Below are 25,677 nucleotides of genomic sequence, written 5' to 3'. Positions count from 1 at the left end.
GCAGGGAACATAAGGCAGGGGACACTTCGGCTATCACAGGAAATATCCTCTCCACAGTAAATGATTTTACAACTTTACTTCATGCTCTTCATTTACATAGGGCACACCCCTTTCCAAAAATTCTGTAATGGGGCCCTTGAGCCCCTTTGCTTGGGCCTGCTGCCACACTGTGGAGTGTACTTTCATTTTCATTTTCATATTTTTTTCTTTTTTCTTTTTGGAGACAGAGTTTCGCTCTTGTTGCCCAGGCTGGAGTGCAATGACAAGTTCTCAGATCACTGCAATCTCCACCTCCTGGGTTCAAGCGATTCTCATACCTCAGCCTCCCAAGTAGCTGGAATTACAGGTGTGAGCCACCATACCCGGCTCTATTCACCATTCTTTAGAAGGGCCACTGACCACAGGGAACATGTGTAAGGAACCAAATGAGTGAATTAGGATGCTTATCTTGGAGAAGGCAAGAAACAGCAGCAAAGAGCAAGATGATGTGAAGACTTCTCAGGAGGAAGGGCCTGAACAAAGCTGCATTTGCTACAACTCTCATGGAATAGAAGCTTCCAGGCCACACACTGACATGGGCCTCTTGTGAGCCTTCAACCTAATTTTGTGTTCATAATTGTTATTCTTCTTCCTGAAAAAGGGCTTCCCAAATTGAATAAGGTTATCCCACTAATAAGGATCTGGGTCCACCCTAGAGCCAGAATGAGTCTGCCTGACTCCGTAACTCCTTAGGACAAAACAAAGGCTAATAATTGAAAATTACACTGAGGCAGCTGGGCGCGGTGACTCACGCCTGTAATCCCAGCTGCTCGGGAGGCTGAGGCAGGAGAATGGCGTGAACCCGGGAGGCAGAGCTTGCAGTGAGCCAAGTGAGCCACTGCACTCCAGCCTGGGCGACAGAGCGAGACTCCATCTAAAAAAAAAATTACACTGAGGCAGAACATTGCTCAAGATCTGGAAATTCTCCCAGTCAGCTCTATTAAAAATTGGGATGGGCTGCAGAAAACCCGTGAGCATGTCACTGGAAGTCTTCAAGTAGGGGCAGAGTGATCGCCTGCAGGATGTTGTAAGAGGAGCTGATGATCTCTTCCAACTCCAGGAATCTGAATCTCTAAAATAAGCTGTAGAGCATTTAGAAATCATATTTTAGCTGTGCATTATAGCGGGCACCCCAAGTTCAGACATGTTGTTAGCATTGTTTAAATCGCTGTAGTACTATAAAGTAATGCAAATACATATTCAATATTTCAGAATGACCTTTTCTCAAACATTCACCATTAGGAAGTTACTGAATTTAATTGGCAATACACTCCTAATCTCCCACTCCTCTAGCCGTGCTCTTGGATACTGGATTCCTTGCTCCAAAATAGCCTAGGCTGGCTGGGCGCAGTGGCTTTTGTCTGTAATCCCAGCATTTTGGGAGGCCAAGGCAGGCAGATCACGAGGTCAGGAGATCGAGACCATCCTGGCTAACATGGTAAAACCCCATCTCTACTAAATATACAACAACAACAAACAAATAGCAGGACATGATGGCACGCACCTGTAGTTCCAGCTACTCAGGAGGCTGAGGTGGGAGGATCACCTGGCCCAGGAGGTGGAGGCTGCAGTGAGCTGCGATCATGCCACTGCACTCCAGCCTAGGTGACAGAGTGAGACCAAGACTCTGTCTTAAAAAAAAGAAAGAAAGAAAAAGCCCAGAAGCCCCATCCCAACAGCTCTGTCATCATCATTGCTGCCATGACAGTCAAGTGCAGCAGCCACTTGGTCTTTCAATGCACATCAGATGTATCATCACAGTGAACCACTGGTGATAGTTTGACTGATAGTGATGACGCCCTCTGCTGTAGATTACTAATATTCAGTTTCCTACTAGAAAGGAAGTCAGCACTGCGATCAAGCCAAAGATACCTCCATACAAATCCCGTGATCTAATCTATGAGAGTCTCTTTTCTTGGACCTCATACCCAGTATGACATCAGTCACGGTCCAGTCAAGAAAACAGAAACAATCTTAGCATTTCAATAGAGAAAATTTAATATAAGAAATTGAGGCCAGGCGCGGTGGCTCACGCCCGTAATCCCAGCACTTTGGGAGGCTGAGGTGGGCAGATCACCTGAGGTCGGGAGTTTGAGACCAGCCTGACCAACATGAAGAAACCCCATCTCTACTAAAAATACAAAATTAGCATTGTGTGATGGTGCATGCCTGTAATCCCAGCTACTCTGGAGGCTGATGCAGGAGAATCGCTTGAAACCAGGAGGTGGAGGTTGTGGTGAGCCAAGATCATGCCACTGCACTCCAGCCTAGGCAACAAGAGTGAAACTCTGTCTAAAAAAAGAAAGAAAGAAAGAAAAAAGAAAGAAATTGGTGAAGCAGGCAGGGCGCGGTGGCTCATACCTGTAATCCCAGCACTTTGGGAGGCTGAGGCAGGTGGATCAGCTGAGATCAGGAGTTTGAGACCAGCCTGGCCAACATCGCGAAACCCCATCTCTACTAAAAATACAAAAATTAGGCCGGGCGCGGTGGCTCTTGCCTGTAATCCCAGCACTTTGGGAGGCCTAGGTGGGTGCATCACCTGAGGTCAGGAGTTCGAGATCAGCCTGGCCAACAAGGTGAAACCCTGTCTCTACTAAAAATACAAAAATTAGCTAGGCGTGGTGGTGGGCACCTGTAATACCAGCTACTCAGGAGGCTGAGGCAGGAGAATTGCTTGAACTTGGGAGACAGAGGTTGCAGTGAGCCAAGATCGTGCCACTGCACTCCAGCCTGGGCGACAAAAAAAAAAAAAAAAGAAAAGAAAAAAAATTGAGAAAGCAAGTAAAAGGGCAAAAACAGAAAACTGAGACAGCAAGGACCTTAAAGGCAGGAGGCAGTGTGGAGGCCAAAGCAGTTCCACCACAGACACTGATCCACCATGTTGGCTTGTGATTAACTCCTATTCCCAGAAGCCTCTAAGAGTTCCAGTTTATGTGTTGTTCCTTGTGTAAGAGCAGGTACTTTACCATAAATCCTGCCCTTAGGTCAAACAACCTTGATGTCATATTTCAATTGTCCTACACATCTCTTCTGAAGCATCTACACCCTTTCCCAATGAAGTGTAAACCCTGGGTCTGGGGATGATGGCGCAGGGTCTACCATCTCAACTCGCAGTGACCAGAGACACAAACCTGGCTTCTGTTTGTAAGTCCCTATTAAATGTTTCTTTCTAAGAAACTGGATTTGTCAGCCTCTTTTTTGGGCCTCTCAGCTTCCTTGGATTTGGGAGGCAGGTTTGCATAGACCTGCTCACCACAAAACAGGTAGCTACCAATCTTAGGGTTGGGGAAACAGGGGCAGAGGTTGAGGTTGTCAGAACCTGGAAGCTGGGAGGAGGAGTGTCACAGAGCTGGGAGCTGGACTTCTGTGCAGGGCACTGCTGCGGCTGCCATGGCAGGCTCAGAGGGGGACCTTAAGGAAAGGGTGCTTCCTGGCTGGTGCTGTGACCTCTGCAGGGCACAGGGAGTCTGGCTCAGAGTGTGGGGAGAGCTGGAGGGAGGCCGACAAGAACAGCAGGTGAGCAGGTCCCTTCTCCCTCTTCCAGCCCCTTCTCCCACCATCTCCTTCCCGCACTCCTCCTGCTAGATTTTAACAGGAGTCAGCTGCCAAAGGGAGACAAACGTGTCTGCAGAGTCTTAGCCTCAGCATCAAATTGCAGAGCAGGGGTGGATGGTTTTGAGCTGAGAGACAAACGCTTAATAACCAGCACACCAAAGCTGGGCGCGGTGGCTCATGCCTGTAATCCCAGCACTCTGGGAGGCCAAGGCAAGCTGGATCACGAGGTCAGGAGATCGAGACCATCCTGGCTAACACAGTGAAAGCCCGTCTCTACTAAAAATATAAAAAAATTAGCCGGGCATGGTGGCACGTGCCTGTAATCCCAGCTACTTGGGAGGTTGAGGCAGGAGAATTGCTTGAACCCAGGAGGCAGAAGTTATAGTGAGCTGAGATTGCACCACTGCACTCCAGCCTGGGCAACAGAGCGAGACTGTGTCTCAAAAATAAATAAATAAATAAATAAATAAAATAACCAGCACACCACCCCTGTCCACACACACAGGACAATGTCTGGACTCCTTGGGGTGGCTGATGCAGCCCCTCCTGACCTGGCCTGCTCCCCATCCCTCCCGCCTCCCTCTCTGAAGGAAGCCTCCTTCCTGTCTCTCTAGATCTGGCAATATTCACCTCCCTTAGGTTCTGCTGCACCTGCTCAGGTAACTATGAAAGCACCGGAAACGCTTCTCATTTATTGACTAACACATCTGTTTCCCCTACTAAAATTCCCAAGCCCTGGCCAGGCACAGTGGCTCATGCCTACAATCCCAGCACTTTGGAAGGCCAAGACAAGAGGATCACTTGGGCCTAGGACTTCAAGACCAGCCCTGGCAACATAGCAAGACCCTGTCTGTACAAAAAATTAAAAAATAAAAAACTTAGCTGGGTGTGATAGCACGCGCCTGTGGTCTCAGCTACTTGAGAGGCTGAGATGGAAGGATCGCTTGAGCCCAGGAATTTGAGGCTACATGCCATTGCACTCCAGTCTGGGCCACAGAGCAAGATCCTGTGTCTTAAAAAAAAGAGTGTTCATTTAGCCCAGGGGATAGATTGCACACCTCAGCCCTTCTAGTCTGGGGTACCAGCCATAAGATAGAGACCAGGCCTAGGTCTTGGATCTTATAATTGGAAGAGAAGTGACCTGCTTCTTTGCCTTAGTTTTTTGTTTTTTTTTTTTAAACAAGGTCTTACTCTGTCGTCCAGGCTGGAGCTGGAGTTTGGTGGAATGACCTCGGCTCACTGCAGCCTCAACCTCCCCAGCTCAGAGATCCTTCCAGGTCAGCCTTCTGAGTAGCTGGACTACAGGTGCACACCACCACGCCCAGGTAATTATTTAATTTTTGTAGTGACGGGGGTCTAGCTATGTTGCCCAGGCTGGTCTCAAACTCCTGGGCTCAAGTGATCCTCTCACCTTGGCTTCCAAAGTGCTGGGATTACAGGCGGTGGTGGGCGCCTGCAATACCAGCTACTTAGGAGGCTGAGGCAGGAGAATTGCTTGATGGCATAAGCCACCCTGCTGGCGGGGCCTTTTTTTCAGAATGATTATTTTCTATTGTTGAGATGTAGCTGATGTGAGCTGGCTTCTTGGTAGTCTTGAAATAGCCTGTATTTTTTACTACAAGCAAGTTATGTCAGACCAATTTTAATTTTTCCTCTCCCAAGAAACAATCAGCCCATGAGTGAAAGCAGCCAAGGGGCCCTGAAGAGGTAATACAGATTGTAGACCACTTTAATAAATACCATGAGTTTGTTTTCATGTATCTAATTTACCTTCATCTTTACCAAGAACTTTTTTGTTTAAAACACTCTTGCCCTGCACTAAGATTTTCAATATATTTCCCTCCCTTTTCTGAGCTATTAGCCTCTCTCTTCTGTGAGACGGAGTCTCGCTCTGTCACCCAGGCTGGAGTGCAGTGGCGCGATCTCGGCTCACTGCAACCTCTGCCTCCTGGGTTCAAGCTCTCCTGCCTTAGCCTCCTGAGTAGCTGGAATTACAGGTGCACGCCACCAAGCCCAGCTAATTTTTGTATTTTTAGTATAGACGGGGCTTTACCATGTTGGTCAGGCTGGTCTCAAACTCCTGACCTTGTGATCCACCCACCTCAGCCTCCCAAAGTGCTGGAATTACAGGCATTAGCCACCACGCCCAGCCCTATCTTCTTACCAATTTTAATGTGCTGTACTGTATGTGATTATCCCCAACCAATTGTTTAAATCATATAGTCTAGCCTATTATGTGAATGGGCACCTACTTAAATCTTGAAACTCTTCACCTGGGTTGCAATTATATTCCCCTCTCCTTTAAAAATGCTTATATGTCTTATTGGTTGTTCTTCCAGATTCATTTACCAACCACCACACTCTATTAGAAGCCAGAGTTTATGGGGTTAGAGCTGGAAAACTGACAAAGCAAATTTCCTTTAGTACCTCTCATAACATCCCAAGTCAATATGATGCTTCATGTTAAGCAGTGCAATCACAGCAAGTAATAAGACTCTACATACCAAACCACATTTAGCTTGTTGTCTTCGAGTTTTTGGTAGAGTATAGTGCTGGGGGCGGCAGGAAGAGAGAGGGGACACAGCATAGCCAGTGCTATATAGCATGGAATGCTTTTAACAGAGAACAAAGTGTTTGTACTAAAAGGCAGGAATCTGGGGCTCAGTAGGTGTTGAGTAATTGAATTGCTATGAATGATTTTCTGTCAAAATCTAAATAACATTCCAGCCTTTGCCAGCTTCATAGGGGAATTAGATAGTAGGAATGCACTGAGTTTGTGCTCCTGGGAAGACTCCACGATTGGGGGAAGGAAGGCAACAGAAATGAGGGCAGGGATGTTGTGTATCTCTGTCCAAGCACAGGAGACCCCGGGTGGGATGACCTCTGTTTACTGGTGGCCCAAAAGTACACCTATGCCTTCAGGATGAAGTGTGCTCTGCTCCTCACCCAAAGGTTTATTTTTGGAAACCTTTAACTGAAGTACATGCACATTCAGAAGAATACATGTATCCTGAACATACAACTCACTCGACTGTCACAAACTGACCATACCGGTGCAACCAGCACCAGGTTAAAAAGATATTATTTTATTTTTATTTATTTATTATTATTATTTTGGAGACAGGGTCTGGCTCTGTCTCCCAGGCCGAAATGCTGTGGCATGATCTCGGCTCACAGCAACTTCTGCCTCCCGGGTTCAAACGATTCTCCTGCCTCAGCCTCCCGAGTAGTGGGATTACAGGCGTCCGCCACTACGCCTGGACTAATTTTTGTATTTTTAGTAGAGACAGGGTTTCGCCACATTGCTCAGGCTGGTCTCGAACTCCTGACCTCAAGTGATCCGCCCCCCTCGGCCTCCCAAAATGCTGGGATTACAGATGTGAGCCACCGCGCCCAGCCAAAAAGATATTTTAATAATATGAATGCAACTCTGCATGTGCATGAAATGCAAAGGTGACAGGGTGTTATGAAAATGTCTCCCTTCCCTCTATTTTCTAGTCACCCAGATTTCCTAACTATTAAGAAAAAAAAATTGTCATTAGTTTCTTAACCAATGGGTTTTAAACCAAACAGACTTCCTGACATATGTAAGATCTTGGCTTGGGCTCGCGGCCTCGGCGAGGCGGGAAGGCTCTTTGTGTCAGCTTAGGACGGCTCTGGACAGGTGGGCCCTGGCTCCAGCTCCTGCTGCAGCCCCCGCCCCCCTCCTCCCGAGCTCATCCCTCGGGCGCCGGCCTGGGCTGACCAGGGAGAGCGGGCGAGGGGCAGGGCCCCGGGCTAGGTCCAGGCCGGCAGCTGGCATCAGGGGGCCCTGGGTGGGAAGACCGGTTGGGGTTGGGGTGCACAGACCCGGGGAATCTGAGACGCAAGGTTTCCGGCTCTTGGCCGCTAGTGAGGAAGGCTCGAGGCCGACCCTGGCCCAAAGCAGGGCGCCGGGCCATTGTCAGTCCTGGGAAAGGGGATTGGGAGGAGCCCGAGAGGGGCGGCCTTTCCCTGGGGCGGCGTGGAAGGGAGGCAGCGCCTCCAGGCGATGAGTAGAGCTGGGCACTGGCGGGCTGCCACTGGGGTGTCCGGCAGTCCCTCCTGGGTCTAGGGCTGTTCCTCCGAGGTCTCGAGGTGGTCCTTCGGGTGTGTCTGGGGTCAGCCCCTCTAGACTTCTGGGGGCGGCCTCCCGGGGGCCATACTGCATCACGTAGTGGAGGTAGGCAGAAGCCAGTTGGGGAGGGCCCGCGGTGCTTTTGGTTTCAAGATCTCCAGGAAGAGTGATTTTAAAAAATAGCCTGATTGACGTGTAAAGAACCCTATCAAGTACCGTTTGCTGAGTCCTGAGTGCCTGTTCAAGTTCAAGCCTGAGAACGGAGGGAAGGGGTGGGTAAAAAAGGACTCGCCAACGCCGCGGCGCCTCTAAGCTGGTAAATACGGCCGGCCTGAAGTGGGCCAAAGGTCGCCGCCTGAGGGAAACACAGGCCCAGGCCCAGCGGCTGGCCTGAGTCTACGCGGTTTGTTGTTTCTCCTTAGGAAGCCCAGATATGGCACTTTCACTTTAAAGATAATAAAGAAAACGATTTTAAATGAAAATAATTTTTTTTTCCCTTAAGGGGTGTACACTTTTACTTGGGTCACCTTTTGGTCTTCTTTCTATTAATAAAGAAACCCAAAAGTATGATCTCTCTCAAGTTTTTGTATGTAAAAAAAATTTATAATTTTATCTTGTATAGAGACGAGGTCTTGCTCTGTTGCTCACGCTAGAGTGCAGTGGCTCAGTCATAGCTCACTATGGGCTCCTGGGCTCAAGCCATCCTCCCTCCTAGACCTCCCGAAGTGCTGAGGTTACAGGCATGAGCCACCTCACTGGCTTCTCATGTTTATCTATTATCTGGTGCCAAAAAAAGGAGCTATTTTAACTCATCAGCATTGCAGTTAGTTTTGAAGCTGACCATCGATAGATGTTTATGGACAGTTCAATCCTGGGCTATGTAATTTTGGAAATAAAATGATAAAATTCTTTTTCTGATTCTGTGGTTTATCTTCTAGTTGGGAAGATAAAACCAGCACGTGTAATGTAATACATCACAATGGAAGATTCTACATAATTAAGGGTTAACTCTGAAATCAGAAGACAAGTTTTCCAAGACTTGGGAAGGTGGAGAGATCAGAGGTCAGTGAGAGAACAAAGAATCGGGTAAGTATTCCAAGAAGAGGCGCGTCTTACAGTGTGGATCACATTTCTGTGTGGGTGAGGTGGCTCACATCTGTAATCCTAACATTTTTTTTTTTTTTTTTTGCGACTGAGTCTCGCTCTGTAGCCCAGGCTGGAGTGCCGTGGTGCGATCTTGGTTCACTGCAACCTCCGCCTCTAACACTTTGGGAGGCCAAGGTGGGCGGATGGCTTGAGTCCAGGAATTCAAGACCAGCCTAGGCAACATGGCGAAACCCCTTCTCTACAAAAAATACAAAATTTAGCCAGGCGTGGTGGCACATGCCTGTGGTCCCAGCTACTCAGAAGGCTGAAGTGGGAGGATTGCTTGAGCCCAGGAGGTCGAGGTTCCATTGAGCCATGATTGCGCCACTGCATGGGGTTACATGACTGTAATCCCAGCACTTTGGAAGGCTAAGGCAGGAGGATTGCTTGAGCCCAGGGGTTCAAGACCAGTCTGGGCAAGATAGTGAGACCCTGTCCCAACAAAAAAAAATTTAAAAAATGTATATTTAGCTGGGTGTAATGGCATGTGCCTGTAGTCCCAGCTCCTGGGGAGGCTGACGGGGGAGGATTGCTTGAGCCTGGTAGGTCAAGGATGAAGTGAGTCATGGTCACGCTACTACACTCCAGCCTGGGCAACAGAGTGAGACCCTGTCTCCAAAAAATATATAAAATAATAATAATAATAATAATACAGTATGTGTTGCCCATATGTACTCATTCATGGGTAATCTTGAAACTGCCTTTGCAAAAGTTATATCCATGAGAAAATTATAGCGGTAAGCTAAGCTAACCTAACTTCCATCTTGCCTTTCCCTTAATTATTCCCAGATTATTGGACTAAGCTAACTTTGGAAGACCTTTCAGCTACAGTTTAAATAATAACAGGCCTTGCCCAAAACTCAGCTGCTTTTGTAAAGCTAATTGGAGGCCATCACGCTGAGAGAGGAGAGGAGGCTGGGTCCTGCTAAGTTATTCAGAATGTTATAAAATATGATATATCCCCAGTTACTCCTCCAAATAACACCACTCTTGAAGATTGGCCTTTTGAGATATCTTTCCAGGTTTTTTGCATGTCTGACACCCATGGCTCCACCCGGATGACAACCCTTTTGTCATCCAGGACAGCCGCACAGCCGCACAGGAGTGCGGCTCCTGTGGCCGCACCTAGAGTCGACCAGCCCACAGGAGGACCGCTTCAACCCACTATGATCTATGATTTCATCTCTGCCCCAACCAATCAGCAGCAAGCACCTGTTACCTAGCACCCCCCTCCCCAACACTGCTTCCCCCAAACTGCCTTTGAAAAACCCCTAATCTGGTGCGGCGTGGTGGCTCACGCCTGAAATCCCAGCACTTTGGGAGGCCGAGGCGGGCAGATCGCGAGGTCAGGAGTTCGAGACCAGCCTGACCAACATGGTGAAACCCCGTATCTACTAAAAACTACAAAAGTTAGCTACTAACAACTACAAAAAAGCTACAAAAATTAGCTGGACGTGGTGGCATGTGCCTCTAATCCCAGCTACTCAGGAGGCTGAGGCAGGAGAATCGCTTGAACCCAGGAGGTGGAGGTTGCAGTGAGCCCAGTGGGTGACAGAGTAAGACTCTGTCTCAAAAAAAAAAAAGAAAAAAAAACCCTAATCTACGAGCTTTGAATGAGATGATTTGAGTACCAATTCTGTCTCCCAGTGTTATGGCCAGCCTTGTGTCTATTAAACTCTACTACAGTGCTGTGGTCTTTCTTTCTTTTTTTTTTTCTGAGACAGAGTCTTGGTCTGTCACCTAGGCTGGAGTGCAGTGGCGCAAACTGGGCTCACTGCAACCTCTACCTCTTTAGTTCAAGCAATTCCCATGCCTCAGCCTCCCGAGTAGTTGGGATTCCAGGCATGCGCCACCATGCCCAGCTAACTTTTGTATGTTTAGCAGAGATGGGGTTTCACCATGTTGGCCAGGCTGGTCTCGAACTCCTGACCTCATGATCCACCTGCCTCGGCCTCAGCCTCCCAAAGTGCTGGGATTACAGGCGTGAGCCACTGCACCCAGCCTGTGGTCTTTATGAGGTGAAGAACACCTCAGGTAGCTACAAATTTTTCTCTTTACATCTTTCAGTGTTTTCCAATTCCTTGCAATTAACATATATTAATTTATATTTTTAAATATATTTAAAAAGTAAAGTTTTGCCAGGTGCAGTGGCTCACACTTGTAATCCCAGCACTCTGGGAGGCCTAGGCAGGTGGATCACTTGAGGCCAGGAGTTGGAGACCAGACTGGACAACGTGGTGAAACCCCATGTCTACTAAAAATACAAAAATTAGCCAGGCATAGTGGCACATGCCTGTAATTCCAGCTACTCAGGCTGAGGCACAGGAATCATTTGAACCTGGGAGGCGGAGGTTGCAGTGAGCCAACATCGTGCTACTGCACTCTGGCCTGGGTGACAGAGGGAGACTCAGTCTCAAAAAAAAAAGTAAAGTTTTGCCGGGGCAGTGGCTCACGTCTGTAATCCCAGCACTTTGGGATGCCGAGGTGGGCAGATCACGAGGTCAAGAGATCAAGACCATCCTGGCCAACATGATGAAACCCTGTCTCTACTAAAAATACAAAAATTAGCTGGGCATGGTGGCATGCACCTGTAGTCCCAGCTACTTGGGAGGCTGAGGCAGGAGAATTGCTCGAACCCGGGAGGCGGAGGTTGCCGTGAGCTGAGATCATGCCATTGCACTCCAGCCTGGTGACGGAGACAGTCAAAAAATAAAAAATAAAAAATAGGGGCTGGGCGCAGTGGCTCACACCTGTAATCCCAGCACTTTGGGAGGCCGAGGTGGGCGGATCACGAGGTCAGGAGTTCAAAACCAGCCTGACCAATATGGTGAAACCCCATCTCTACTAAAAATACAAAAATTAGCTGGGCCTGGTGGTGCACGCCTGTAATCCCAGCTACTGGGGAGGCTGAGGCAGGAGAATCGCATGAACCCGGGAGGCGGAGGTTGCAGTGAGCTGAGATCGGGCCATTGCACTCCAGCCTGGGCAACAGAGTGAGACTCCGTCTCAAAAATAAATAAATAAAATAAAGTTTTAGTGGCAGTTGGATATAAGAAGCAGACTACAGAGGGTTAAAACATCGATGGATGTTTGGGATGGAAGGCAGTAGGTGTTGGCAGGACAGCTATTGCACAAAATTATTCATTGACCTGAACATTCTCAATTCTTGTTTCTTTGGAACTTATAAAGGCAGATATTTAACATGCTTTAATTAATAAAGTTCTTTTGCACTTTTGAAGACTATTCGATGGATAACACATTCTGTCCCCTGCCTTCTCAGCGTGGGCTGCCTCTGGCCTAGAAATGCAAATGTTTGCTTGTTTGTAAAAAATGCGTAGCCGAGAGCTTCAAAATGTGAGCAAGAACATCATATTTGTTTGCAAGTAACTAGCAAAGCAGCAGAAACATTGGCTGACTCCAATAATCTTTAATCATTATCCCCTTCCCTGCAGTTTCCTTCAGAAACCATTTACCTGTAATTTGTTAAGAGACAGCTCTGAGCTTCTCATTATGAGCCCTTCACTAATTCCACCAGATCATCAAAACATTTCAGATATTCTAATTGTAGGTACTTTGTCATCCTTTGGGACTTAATCTAAAACTCTGTCATGAGAGAATTTTCTTTTTCAGAGCTAAAAATATTGTGAATGGAACCATATTACCGGTGAGGTAAATACATGCCTCTAAACCATTTAACATGAGAAGTAAATTTAAAAGCCTCCAGATTTTGTCTTTCCTAGTTAGCCTCTCTTGGAATCCCATGAATGATTTCTTTCCTAACTAAACACCTTACCTGGTTAGGATCTACTGTTCAATTGTCATATGAAGAGGAAACAGATTGGCTTCCCATCACAGCAGAGGGGCCACTTGCGCCATCTGCTGGGGACATTGCTAATCATTTTATAATTTCATGAGGTAATCGGCTTGATTCAAGTTGAGTTCACAACCTGATCACTTTCAATACCTCCGACTGACAGCTATTTGCTCTGAGACCCTCCATCATTAGATTATGTTCCAGAGTATAATTTAGTTTCCCTTTCAGTAGATAAAAATAATTTTAAGCCAAAATATGCAGTTATCCCAGTCACTGTCTGCTGTCACTCCAAAGGATGCCCTAAGAAGGGTTTAAATAATAGAGTTGAAAAATAGCTAATTTATTTATTTATTTATTTATTTTTTTTTTTTGAGATGGAGTTTCACTCTTGTTGCCCAGGCTGGAGTGCAATGGCGCCATCTTGGCTCCCTGCAACCTCTGCCCCCAGGGTTCAAGCGATTCTCCTGCCTCAGCCTCCCAAGTAGCTGGGATTACAGGTGCCCGCCACCACGCCCAGCTAATTTTTTGTATTTTTAGTAGAGATGAGGTTTCACCATGTTGGCCAGGCTGTTCTCGAACCCCAGACCTCAGGTGATCCACCCGCCTTGGCCTCCCAAAGTGCTGGGATTACAGGTGTGAGCCACCACCCCAGCCAAAAAGTAGCTAATTTCTTTAGGGCAATCACAGTGGTGTGCGTGTGTGCGCTTTTCCCTCAAACTGATGTCACTTACTTCTTTCCTTCTTCCCCTTTTGTTTCTTCTTCTTCTTTCTTTGTTTTGCTCTTTCCGTTCTCCCTCCTTTTCCTCTCGTCTTTCCCCCTCCTTCTTCTCCTCTTCCTCTCCCTTTTGTTTCTTTTTTCTTTTCTTTTTTTTTTTTTTTTAGGGATGGGAACGTGCTCTGTTGCCCAGGCTTGAGTGCAGTGCCTAGTCACAGGTGCGATCATAGCTCACTGCAGCCTCGAACTCCTGGCCTCCAACGATCCTCCCACTTTAGCCTCCTGAGCAGCTGGGACTACAGACATCTGCCACTGAGCCTGACTTTCTCTGTTTTCTAATTATCAAAAAACATCGACTGGGAATCTTGTCTCCAGGTTACACTATGATCTCCCACACATCTAGAACAAGACCCATGAGTGAAATAGCTCTATGTATATTCTGTTAGCAAGCTTTGCAAGCTCCAAAATCGTGGCAGAAGACAGCGACATGCCTCGGGGGAGGGAAGTTGGCCAGATAGCTCAGAGGTCTTAGAGTGCTTGGGTGCCGGGCTCAGAACTGGCCAGACTGTTGGGGCCTCTGCCCTCTGGAGAGCTGGAAAGGGTAGAATCAGGACCTGGGCTTAGAGTGTGCACACTTGGTCTAGGATTTGTCTTCAGGATCAGTTATTTTCTTGACAACCATCTGGTTGCTTTCTGCTGAGCCCTGCATTGCCACCTGTATTCCTGCTCCTCCCCAGCCATGGTCCCACACCTGCACTCTAGGCCCCTCCACCCCTCCCCTGGGAAGCGCCCTCACTGTGTGGTAGTCTGGACTGTTCGACTTCTTGGCCTGGTAATCCCTGGCTTTCAATCCCTGGGCCCAAGCCTGCTCTGCTCATGGCTGAACTACACCAGCTCTGCCTCCTCAGGGGAGGATTTTTTTTTTTGAGGTGGAGTCTTTTTCTCTCAGACTGGAGTGCAGTGGCACAACCTCGGCTCACTGCAACCTCCACCTCCTGGGTTCAAGCAGTTCTTCTGCCTCAGCCTCCCGAGTAGGTGGGACTACAGGTGCACACCACCATACCCTGCTAACTCAGGAGAGGATTTGACAGTAAGTTGATTCAGGGCACATTACTTTCTTTGCTTGGTTACAGCTGGAGCCAGTTTGTTCCAACAGTTAGTAACTTTACATCTTTGATTTTCCTTGGGATGTGACTGCAGTGTTTCCACACTTATGGCTCCAGTTCAGGAATTTAAGAAAATTGCTTTGTGTAATATGAACTGGAAACTAGTGAACTAATTTCTTTTCTTTTCTTTTTTTTTTGAGACGGAGTCTTGCTCTGTCACCCAGGCTGGAGTGCAGTGGCGCAATCTTGGCTCACTGCAACCTCTGCTTCCTGGGGTCAAGCCATTCTCCTGCCTCAGCCTCCCGAGTAGCTGGGATTATAGGCGCCCGCCACCACACCTGGCTAATTTTTGTATTTTTGGTAGAGACGGGGTTTCACCATGTTGGCCAGGATGGTCTTGATCTCTTGACCTCGTAATCTGCCCGACTCAGCCTCCCAAAGTGCTGTGATTACAGGTGTGAGCCACTGCGCCCAGCCTAGTGAACTACTTTCATAAGCTACAGACCTGCTTCTTTGTAGAGTGAGTTCAAATGATGTCTGGGAAGTGATCAGTACTTGGATCACAGAGGAGTCAGGACTCTCTGTGCTTACTTCCTGCTCATGGAGTTGGGAAGTTTTAGCACTTTCAGTTGTTGCTACATAGACGGAATGTGATTACGCCTCTACTCTTGACAGTTTTTAGAGATAATATTGGAGCATCTCTGTGCTAAAATCAAAAGCAATCTTTTTGTCTTATATTTATTTTGTAAAGTTATAAAAATAATTTCATATACTATCAACTGAGACTATTCGCTCTTCAGAGGAAATTGTTCCAGTTTTTCTTGAAGGTCCTTACTTTATTCTTCTATTTTTCTTTTTCTTTTTTATTTTATTTTATTTTTATTTATTTATTTATTTATTTGAGACGTAGTCTTGCCCTGTCACCCAGGTGGAGTGCAGTGGCGCCATCTCAGCTCACTGCAACCTCTGCCTCCCGGGTTCAAGCGATTCTCCTGCCTCAGCCTCCTGAGTAGCTGGGACTACAGGCACCTGCCACCACACCCAGCTAATTTTTTGTATTTTTTAGTAGAGATGGGGTTTCACCGTGTTAGCTAGGATGGTCTCAATCTCCTGACCTCGTGATCTGCCCGCCTCAGCCTCCCAAAGTGCTGGGATTACAGGCGTGAGCCACTGCTGGTCCTTCCTTCCTTCCTTCCTTCCTTCCTTCCTTCCTTCTTCCCTCCCTCCCTCCTTCTCTCCTTCCCTCCTTCCCTCCTTCTTTCCTTCTTTCCTAGACAGAGTTTTGCTCTTGTTGCCCAGGCTGGAGTGCAATGGCGCAATCTCAGCTCACTGCAACTTCCGCCTCCCAGGTTCAAGCAATTCTCCTGCCTCAGCCTCCTGAGTAGCTGAGATTACAGGCACTGCCACCACGCCCGGCTAATTTTTGGTATTTTTAGTACAGACAGCGTTTCACCATGTTGGCCAGGCTGGTCTCGAACTCCTGACCTTAGGAGAGCCACCCGCCTTGGCCTCCCAAAGTGCTGGGATTGCAGGCATGAGTCACCGCGCCCAGCCCCTTCTGTCTATTTTTCAAAATGATACCTACTGTTGTTTGAGCAAGTGTTTTGGCAGCCAGCTATGCTCATATTTTTTGCATTTATTTTGCTAAGGTACAGACAGTCCATTACACTAGATATTTTTATAATTATACATAATTACTATAACAAATTAAATAAACTAAAACTTTAAAGGCATTAAAACACAAGAGAGTACTTTCTCTGAATTAGTGGTGATGGCAATAGTAAAGAAACAGGCTGGCCGGGTGCGGTGGCTCACGCCTGTAATCCCAGCACTTTGGGAGGCCGAGGCGGGTAGATCACGAGATCAGGAGATTGAGACCATCTTGGCTAACACGGTGAAACCCCGTCTCTACTAAAAATACAAAAAAATTAGCCGGGCGTAGTGGCGGGCACCTGTCGTCCCAGCTACTCGGGAGGCTGAGGCAGGAGAATGGCATGAATCCGGGAGGCCGGAGCTTGCAGTGAGCTGAGATCGCACCACTGCACTCCAGCCTGGGAGACAGAGTGAGACTCCGTCTCAAAAAAAAAAAAAAGAAAAAGAAAAAGAAAGAAACAGGCTGGGTGCGGTGGCTCACACCAGCACTTTGGGAGGCTGAGGTGGGTGGATGGCTTGAACCCACGAGTTCGAGACCAGCCGGGGCAACACGGTGAAACCCTGTGTCTACAGGGGACACAAAAAAATTAGCCAGGCATGATGGTGTGCACCTGTAGTCCCAGCTACTCAGGATGCTGAGATGGGGGGGATTGCTTGAGCCTGAAAGGTTGAGGCTACAGTGAGCTGAGATCATGCCACTGCTCTCTAGCCTGAGTGATGGAGTGAGACCCTGTCACACACACACACACACACACACACACACAAAATTGTAGAGAAATATAAAGAATCTTGGAGGTTTTCAGATTTTTCTTCTGAAATTTGAGTGGTTGGCCAGGCGTGGTGGCTTGTGCCTGTAATTGCAACACCTGGCAAGCCAGGTGGATCACCTGAGGTCAGGGGTTCAAGACCAGCCTGGCCAACATGGCGAAACCCTGTCTCTACTAAAAATACAAAAAAAGTAGCCAGGCATGGTGGCACATGTCTGTATTTCTAGCTACTCAGAAGGCTGAGGCAGGAGAATCACTTGAACCCGGGAGGTGGAGGTTGCAGTGAGCCGAGATCGCACCACTGCACTCTAGCCTGGGCAACAGAGTGAGACTCTGTCTCAAAAAAAAAAAAAAAGAAAATTTCAGTGGTTGACATGTTACAATAATATACATTGACACAAAGGCTGGGTAGTATATTAGTCAAAAGTCACAAGTACCAGTTCTCACCCTTACTAGCTATTGTGATCTTGGATAGTTTACTTAACCCTTCTAAGCTTTAGTAAGTGCTCAATAAATGTTATCTAAACTGGAAGCAGGCTGGGCACGGTGGCTCATGCCTGTAACTCCAGCACTTTGGGAGGCCACTTCAGGAGGAAGGCTTGAACCCAAGAGTTCAAGACCAGCCTGGGCAACATAGTGAGACTGTGTGTCTACAAAAAATTCTAAAAATTAGCTAAATGTGGTGACGCATTTCTGTAATCACAGTGCTTTGAGAGGCAGAGGTGGGAGGATCACTTGAGCCCAGGAGGTTGAGGCTGCAGTGAGCTATGATCATGCCACTGCCTTCCAGCCCAAGTGACAGAGGAAGACACTATTTCAAAAAAAAAAAAAAAAAAAAAGCAAATTAGCTTCAGGTTCCCTTCCCCTCCATAATATGTATTGCAGTAACCAGCCTCTCCATAGCATAACCGATGATCCCACCCTCCTGATATTCATGCCCTGTGTAGCTCCCTCCCATACTTAATCAGAGTTGGTCTGTGTGGCCAGTAGAATATTGTAGAAGTAATGTGTGTCACTTCTGAGATGGGGCTGTAAAAGCCTGTGGCTTCTGCCAGCTTGGGGAGACGTTCATGCTGCCAATGGAGAGGTCCACTTGGCAAGAAGCCCGTTCCGGAGCAGCAAGGTACCCAGCCAGCAGCTGGGGGGAACTGCGACATCCCAACAACCATGCGGATGAGCGCAGCGGCGGGGCCTCCCAACAACCATGCGGCTGAGCTCGGCGGCGGGGCCTCCAGGCCCAGGTGGCTGCAGCTTGGCTGACAGCTTAGCTGCAACCTCAGGAAAGACCTGCACCAGGTGCCCCAGCTAAGCCACTTCTGAATTCCAGACACTCAGAAGCTGTGAGATAACAGAGGTTTGCTAATACATATGCCAAGAATTCACATATCAACACATCTGTGATCCTTACTCTCCTCTGGGGAAAATAGCCCTTTTTTTTTTTTTTTTTTTTTTTTTTTTTTTGAGACAGAGTCCCGCACTGTTGCCTGGGCTGGAGTGCAGTGGCACAATCTTGGCCCACTGCAAACTCCACTTACCAGGTTCAAGCGATTCTCCTGCCTCAGCCTCCCAAGTAGCTGGGATTACAGGTGCCCGCCACCACGCCCAGCTAATTTTTTATATTTTTAGTAGAGACAGTGTTTCACTATGTTAGCCAGGCTGGTCTCGAACTCCTGACCTCGAGATCCACCTGCCTCGGCCTCCCAAAGTGCTGGAATTACAGGCATGAGCCACCACGCCTGGCCACTTTTCTTTATTTAAAGCTGGGTTATTTCATCTAAGACATGCATTGCAGTGAGTCTGACTCTAGGCGATGTGCATCCTTTTTCTCTTTCTTAATGTGCCTTAAACAGTGGTTCATCTTACAGTTCATGATGTCTTAGATTTGAGGAAATAGTAAATCATATCGTAGTTACATGATCAAACTTTTTTTCCTTCTGAACCATATTTCCTTACACTGTCAAAATTTTTGTATTTGGAATGAATGACTGGGTATCTGTAACAAAGATACATAGGCACATTTGACATTTAGAGGGATTTCAGCATTTACTGACCGATTGTGAAACGACATTATCATTGTGCAGTTTTTCTACATTGAAGAAACCTACATATTTATAGGTTTTCATTCACCATTCCTGACTCTCCCTTATAATATCCTTTATTACAGTCTTTTGTTATAATGTTGAGTTTTTGTTTGTTTGTTTGTTTTTGAGACAGAGTCTTGCTCTGTCACCCGGGCTGGAGTGTAGTGGTGCCATCTTGGCTCACTGCAACCTCCGCCTCTCAGGTTCAAGCGATTCTCCTGCCTCAGCCTTTGGAGTAGCTGGGATTACAGGCATGCGCCACCATACCTGGCCAATTTTTGTATTTTTTGTAGAGATGGGGTTTCACCATATTGGCCAGGCTAGTCTCAAACTCTTGACCTCAAGTGATCTGCCCACCTCGGCTTCCCAAAATGCTGAGATTACAGGCATGAGCCACCATGCTTGGCCTTATAATGTTGAGTCTTCAGGCCTCAGAAGCAGGCCTCGGGAAACAGAATCTCTCTGAATTTCTCCTGCCCAAGGCGGGCCTCGAATCTGGTTGTGGGTCATAAGACCCTCATTGCAGACAGGGTCCTGTCCCACACATAGAGAAAGGAATGCTCTGCAGAGAGGCCAAGAAAGATCTGAACAGCTGAGCCTTGCTGGGTTTCTCAATCTGTTAGTATTAGATCATTCCCCTTTTGTCCAATCGCATTTCTGCACAGTTGTCCTCAATCATGCCTATTCAATAATGTCTCCATAAAAGGCTCAAGAGGATTGGGTTCTGAGGGCTTCCAGATCGCTGAACATGTGGTGGTTCCTGAAGGGTGGCGCCCCTGGGGAGGGCATGGAAGCTCCATGTCCCTTCCCACATGCCTTGCCCTATGCAGCTCTTCATCTGTATCCTTTGCAGTATCCTTTACTATAAACCAGTGAACTAAGGAAAGTGTTTCCTTGAGTTTTGTGAGCCCTTCTAACAAATCAGTTAAACCCACGGAGGGGGTTGTGGGAACCCCAATTCATAACTGGTCTGCCAGAAGCACAGGTTACAGCCTGGGGCTTTTGATTGACATCAGAAGTGGGGCAGTCCTGGGGACCGAGGCCTCAACCTGTGTTATCTGATGCTGTCTCCAGGTACAGAGTGTCAGAACTGAGTTGAACTGGAGGACACCCACTAGGTGTCCATGCAGAACTACTTGCTTGCTTGGTGTGTGGGGAATCCCCCTCCCCACATTTGCTCACAGAAGACTTCTGTGTTGATTGTTCTTGAGCAAGAGAATCAGAAAAGCACTTGGAACAAATGTGTTTTTTCCGCCCAGAGACTGTTTACAAATCACCTGAGTGTGCAGTGACTTTATGCTCGTGGCTTATAAATTCCATCCACCAATACTGATAGGCTGGTCATTTAAATCACAGGACTGAATGCAGCTTGGGGGAGGGTGTCTCCGTCTGTGCCCCTCTCCCACATCCCAAGTAGCTGTCAGCGTCAGAAGTGGTACAAGGTGAGAGGGGGAAGGGGGAGGAGGATAGGAGTAGAAATGAGGTGCTTCAGAATTTCCCCATCATAACCAGAGGGTAGTTTGGTAGCAGGGGAAATGTGGGTATCTAGAATCAGACTTCTTTATCCGGGCATGGTGGCGCACGCCTGTAGTCCCAGCTATTTGGGAGGCTGAGGTGGGAGGATTGCTTGAGCCTAGGAAATAGAGGCTGCAGTGCCTGTGATCACACCACTGCACTCCAGCCTGGAAGACAGAGTGAGACCCTGTCTCAAAAACAACAACAAATTAAAAAAAAAAAAACAGAATTAGACTCTTGCATGTTTATGTAAAACTAATGCAGATCATGAATATTTTCATAATGCATTTACTGGGTCATTGGAGAATTATGGCATCTATTAATTACAGAGCATGATCTAACAGAACAATCACAGCTCCATTTTCTCTCCCCTCCCTCCCTCCCTTCCTTCCTTGACAAAGTCTTGCTCTGTTGCCCAGGCTGGAGTGCAGTGGCGTGATCTTGGCTCACTGCAATCTCTGCCTCCCGGGTTCAAGCAATTCTCCTGCCTCAGCTTCCCAAGTAGCTGGGAATAATCACTTGCCACCATGCCTGGCTAATTTTTTTGTATTCTCAGTAGAGATGGGGTATCACCATGTTGGCCAGGTTGGTCTCAAACTCCTGACCTCAAGTGATCCGCCTGCCTCAGCCTCCCAAAGTGCTAGGATTACAGCGTGAGCCACCATGCCCGGCCTATATCATTATAATTTCTGCTTTGTGAATGCCTCACAGATTCCTCCCAATACTCATGGAAGTAAACTCCTTAACAGTCTCAGAAGGGCTGTGCAAGTCAATGAGTCACTTGTAGATTCTCATCTGGAAATGATCAGGTGTCTTAGAACTTTCACTACTGGCCAGGAGCGGTGGCTCACGCCTGTAATCCCAGCACTTTGGGAGGTTGAGGCATGTGGATCACCTGAGGTTAGGAGTTAGAGACCAGCTTGACCAACATGGTGAAACTCTATCTCTACTAAAAATACAAAAAATTAGCCAGGTGTGGTGGCGCATGTCTGTAATCCCAGCTACTCAGGAGGCTGAGACAGGAGAATTGCTTGAACCCAGGAGTCGGAGGTTGCAGTGAGCCAAGCTCGTGCCACTGCACTCCAGCCTGGGCAACAGGCGAGACTCTGTCTCAAAAAAAAAAAAAAAAAAAACTTTCACCACAAGGAGTTTTTCTTTTAGTGATTCTTGGTAGGCATTTGAACTGGTCCTTTCAGTTTGAGATTCTTTTCCTTTGCCCCTCTGATCAAGTCAGCACACACCTTCTCCAGGGATTTTACCTTGCGGCTCCTTAGAGTGATTCTAATTGGTGAATTGCCAGCTTTGGCTCCATGGGTGTGTTTTGGCATCTTTAAAATCCGTGGTTGCCAAGCACGGTGGCTCATGCCTGTAATCCCAGCACTTCGGGAGGCTGAGGTGGGCAGATCACCTGAGGTCGGGAGTTTGAGACCAGCCTGGCCAACATGGAGAAACCCCGTCTCCACTAAATATACAAAATTAGCCAGGTGTGGTGGCAGGCGCCTGTAATCCCAGCTACTCGGGAGGCTAAGACAGGAGAATTGCTTGAACCCGGGAGGCGGAGCTTGCAGTGAGCCGAGATGGCGCCATTGCACTCCAGCCTGGGCAACATAGTAAGACTCCATCTCAAAAAAAGAAAAAAGAAATCTGTGGCTGCTGCGCGGTTTCCTGGCCGACTTGTTTCTGGGCGAGAGTGAACAGTGGTGAGCGAGGAGCAGGAGAGGGCAGACCACAGCCCGCACTGCCCTAAACGGCATCTTCCTCTAAGAGCTCTATTTTCTCTCCATTGCTCTGAGAAGGTAACTTTGGTTACGGTCTTTTGTTTGTTTGTTTTTAGATGGAGTTTTGCTCTTGTCGCCCAGGCTGGAGTGCAATGGTGCGATCTCAGCTTACCACAACCTCCACCTCCCGGGTTCAAGTGATTCTCCTGCTTCAGCCTCCCAAGTAGCTGGGATTACAGGCGCCCAACATCTCGCCCAGCTAATTTTGTATTTTTAGTAGAAATGGGAGTTTCACCATGTTGGTCAGGCTGGTCTCGAACTCTCAAACTCAGGTGATCTGCCTGCCTCGGCCTCCCAAAGTGCTGGGATTACAGGCGTGAGCCACGGTGCCCAGCCTGATTATTGTTGTTTAATCAGCCGTGCAATCCCCACTCCATAATGCCACCCTGCCAAGCTTCCTGAGCTGCTGTCTTTACTGTTAGATGCTGGGGCAGGCAGAATAGTGCCCCCCCAGAGAGCCATGTCCAACTCCCCAGGCCCTGCCAATATGTTACCTTTCATGGGAAAGGGGAATCAGGGTTGTAGATGGAACTGATGTTGCTGTGGAATAACAAGAAAGATATTTGGTCTTTGTCCCTGGTTTCTGGCACAAAGCTCTAAATCCTTGGAATTTTGAGCAACAGAGTGTTAAGAGCCTCTTTTGTTTTAATGAGGCAACTCTTATACTTAGCTTCGGGGTGGGAGCTGGCTGCCAGAAAGACCAAGCTTGATTAGAAGATCAGCATTTCCTGCACCCCCTCCCCCAACCTCCGGGGAAGGGAGAGTGGCTGGAGATTGAGCTGATCACCAGTGGCCACAGTCAAACCTGTGAACTGAAGCCTCCATAGAAACCCCTAAATGATGGGGTTCAGGGAGCTTCCAAGTTGGCAAACACATCGTCATCCCAGAGGGTGGTGCACCCCATCTTGACTGAGACAGTGGCTTCTGCACTCGGGGCTTACCTTGTCCTGGGTACTTCATCTGGTTGTTCATTTGCACCCTTTATAATAAACGGTAAGAGTAAGCACAGCTTTTCCTGAGTTCTATGAGTTATTCTAGCAAATTATTTAACCTTGGGGTAATGAGGTAGTTGAAACCTCTTTGTAGGAACTTTCCTTTGTAGGTCAATCAGCAGAAGTTAGGCTAACCTGGGAACCCAGTCCTTTCTTTGGTGTCTAAGTGAGGACAGTCTTGTGCGACCGTGGAGTCACATAAGAACTCCAGGTAGTGTCAGAAAGGAATTGAATTGTAGGGCACCGAGCTGGCATCACAGAGTTGGAGAAGTGGTGTTGGAAAAGACACTTTTGATGTCAAGAGGAAGAAAAAACCCTCAGTTGTTTTTTTTTTTTTTTTTTTTTTTGAGATGGAGTTTCACTCTTCTTTCCCAGGCTGGAGTGCAATGGCACGATTTCGGCTCTCTGCAACCTCTGTCCCCCGAGTTCAAGCAATTCTCCTGCCTCAGCCTCCCGAGTAGCTGGGATTACAGGTGCCCACCACGACGCCTGGCTAATTTTTTGTATTTTTAGTAGAGATGGGTTTTCACCATGTTGGCCAGGCTGGTCTCAAACTCCAGACCTCAGGTGATCCACCTGCCTCGGCCTCCCAAAGTGCTGGGATTACAGGCGTGAGCCACTGTGCCCAGCCAAAAAAAACCCTCAGTTGCTAATTAGCTGACCTTAAAAGTGGGACATGATCCAGATTGACACAATGTAATCACATAAATCCTTAAACGTGGAAGAGGGAGGCAGAAGAGGATGTCAGAGTGGTGCCATCTGGAAAGAACTCAACCTCTGTTGCTGTGTTCGAACATGAAGGAAGGGACCAAGAACCAAGGAATGTGGGCAGCCTCTAGATGCTGAGAAAGGAGAGGAAATGGAGTCTCTCCTAGGGCTTCCAGAAAGAACACAGTCCTGCCGACATCTTTATTTTAGTCCAGTAAGACCTGTGTTGGGCTTCCAATCTTCAGCATTAATAAATTTGTGCTTTTTCAATAATAAATTGGTGCTTTTTCAAACGACTATGTTTATTTTGTATTATTATCATTTTTTGAGACAGGGTCTCACTCTGTTGCACAGGCTGGAGTGCGGCAGCACGATCATAGCTCACTCCAGCCTCCACCTGCTGGGCTAAAAACCATCCTCCTGCCTCAGCCTCCCGGGGCCATCATGCCCTGCCCAAAGCTACTGTGTTTACCAATAGTTTCTTAGAGCAGCAATAGGGAAGGAATACAGATTCAGATTCAATTTACATCTTTTTCTTTGTGGTGGGGGAGATGGTGACAGGGCAGGAAGATCACCATCTTGGATAAGCACTGTCATTCTAAAGTCCCCCTTGATCAAAAACTGCCTAAATCCAAAGGGCATCAGCCTAATGGCTAAGGTCAGCATGGCCATAAACCACAAATGACAACTCTGGCCGGAAACATTCCAACCATAAGATAAACACCTCCCCGACCAGAGACATGCCAGCCCCGAGATAACCTCCCCACAGGCCAGAGAGATGTCAGCCTCAAGATAACCTCCCCTCCAACTAGAGACATTCCAACCCCACAAGAAACTTCTCCCTCATGCAGAAACATTCTGAGCCTGTGATAAGCTCCCTCACCCTAAAACCAATAAATACTCTTAGTCTATAAGAGAGAGCGTTCCTGACCAAAAATGGCCAGAAGCCCCTCTCAAGTTTATTTTCCAAAATAAACCTGTCTTTGACTGTTGAGCCGCTTTTCATGTTTCTTTCCTCTTTAATTCTTACAGATGGAGTCTTGCTCTGTTGCCCCATCTGGAGTGCAGTGGCGTGATCTCAGCTCATGGCAACTTCCACCTCCCGGGTTCAAGTGATTCTCCTGCCTCAGCCTCCCGAGTAGCTGGGATTACAGGCGTGTGCCACCATGCCTGGCTAATTTTTGTATTTTTAGTAGAGACAAGGTTTTGCCATGTTGGTCAGGCTGGTCTCGAATTCCTGCCCTCAAGTGATCCACCCACCTCACCTCCCAAAGTGCTGGAATTACAGGAGTGAGCCACCGCCCCCAGCCACAATTTATATCTTGATCTTATTCATGTTTCATTTATAGTCATGCGTTGCTTAACCATGGGGATAAGTTCTGGGAAGTGCCTCATTAGGCAAACATCACAGAGTGTACTTACACAACCTAGATGGTACAGCTGACTATACACCCAGGCTATACGATATAGCCTATTACTTCTCGGCTACAAACCTGCCCAGCACGTGGCTGTCCTGAATACTGCAGGCTGTTGTAACACAATGGTCAGTACTTGTGTATCTAAACAGAAACAGTTCAATAAAAATACAGTATAAAAGAGAAGCCGGGCTCGGTGGCTCACACCTGTAATCCCAGCACTTTGGGAGGCCGAGGTGGGTGGATCACCTGAGGTTGGGAGTTCAAGACCAGCCTGACCAACATGGAGAAACCCCA

At 47.6% G+C, this 25,677-nt stretch overlaps 1 long non-coding RNA gene across 4 annotated transcripts in view; it reads left to right on the top strand.

The window, feature by feature from the left end:
- The first annotated feature begins 7,424 nt into the window (after positions 1-7,424).
- The window catches only part of LOC112129953 (uncharacterized), a 34,390-nt gene continuing 16,137 nt past the window's right edge, over positions 7,425-25,677 (top strand). For all 4 annotated transcript variants that reach the window (XR_008515804.2, XR_010137548.1, XR_010137549.1 and 1 more), the window contains exons 1-2: positions 7,425-7,795; positions 8,629-8,776. This is a non-coding gene — a long non-coding RNA (uncharacterized LOC112129953). The remainder of the gene's footprint in view (positions 7,796-8,628; positions 8,777-25,677) is intronic.

This window comes from Pongo abelii, chromosome 17, assembly GCF_028885655.2.
Source record: "Pongo abelii isolate AG06213 chromosome 17, NHGRI_mPonAbe1-v2.0_pri, whole genome shotgun sequence".
Taxonomy (NCBI): domain Eukaryota; kingdom Metazoa; phylum Chordata; class Mammalia; order Primates; family Hominidae; genus Pongo; species Pongo abelii.
Note: the sequence above shows the minus strand (reverse complement) of the source record. Positions and strands in the feature narration are given on the sequence as shown.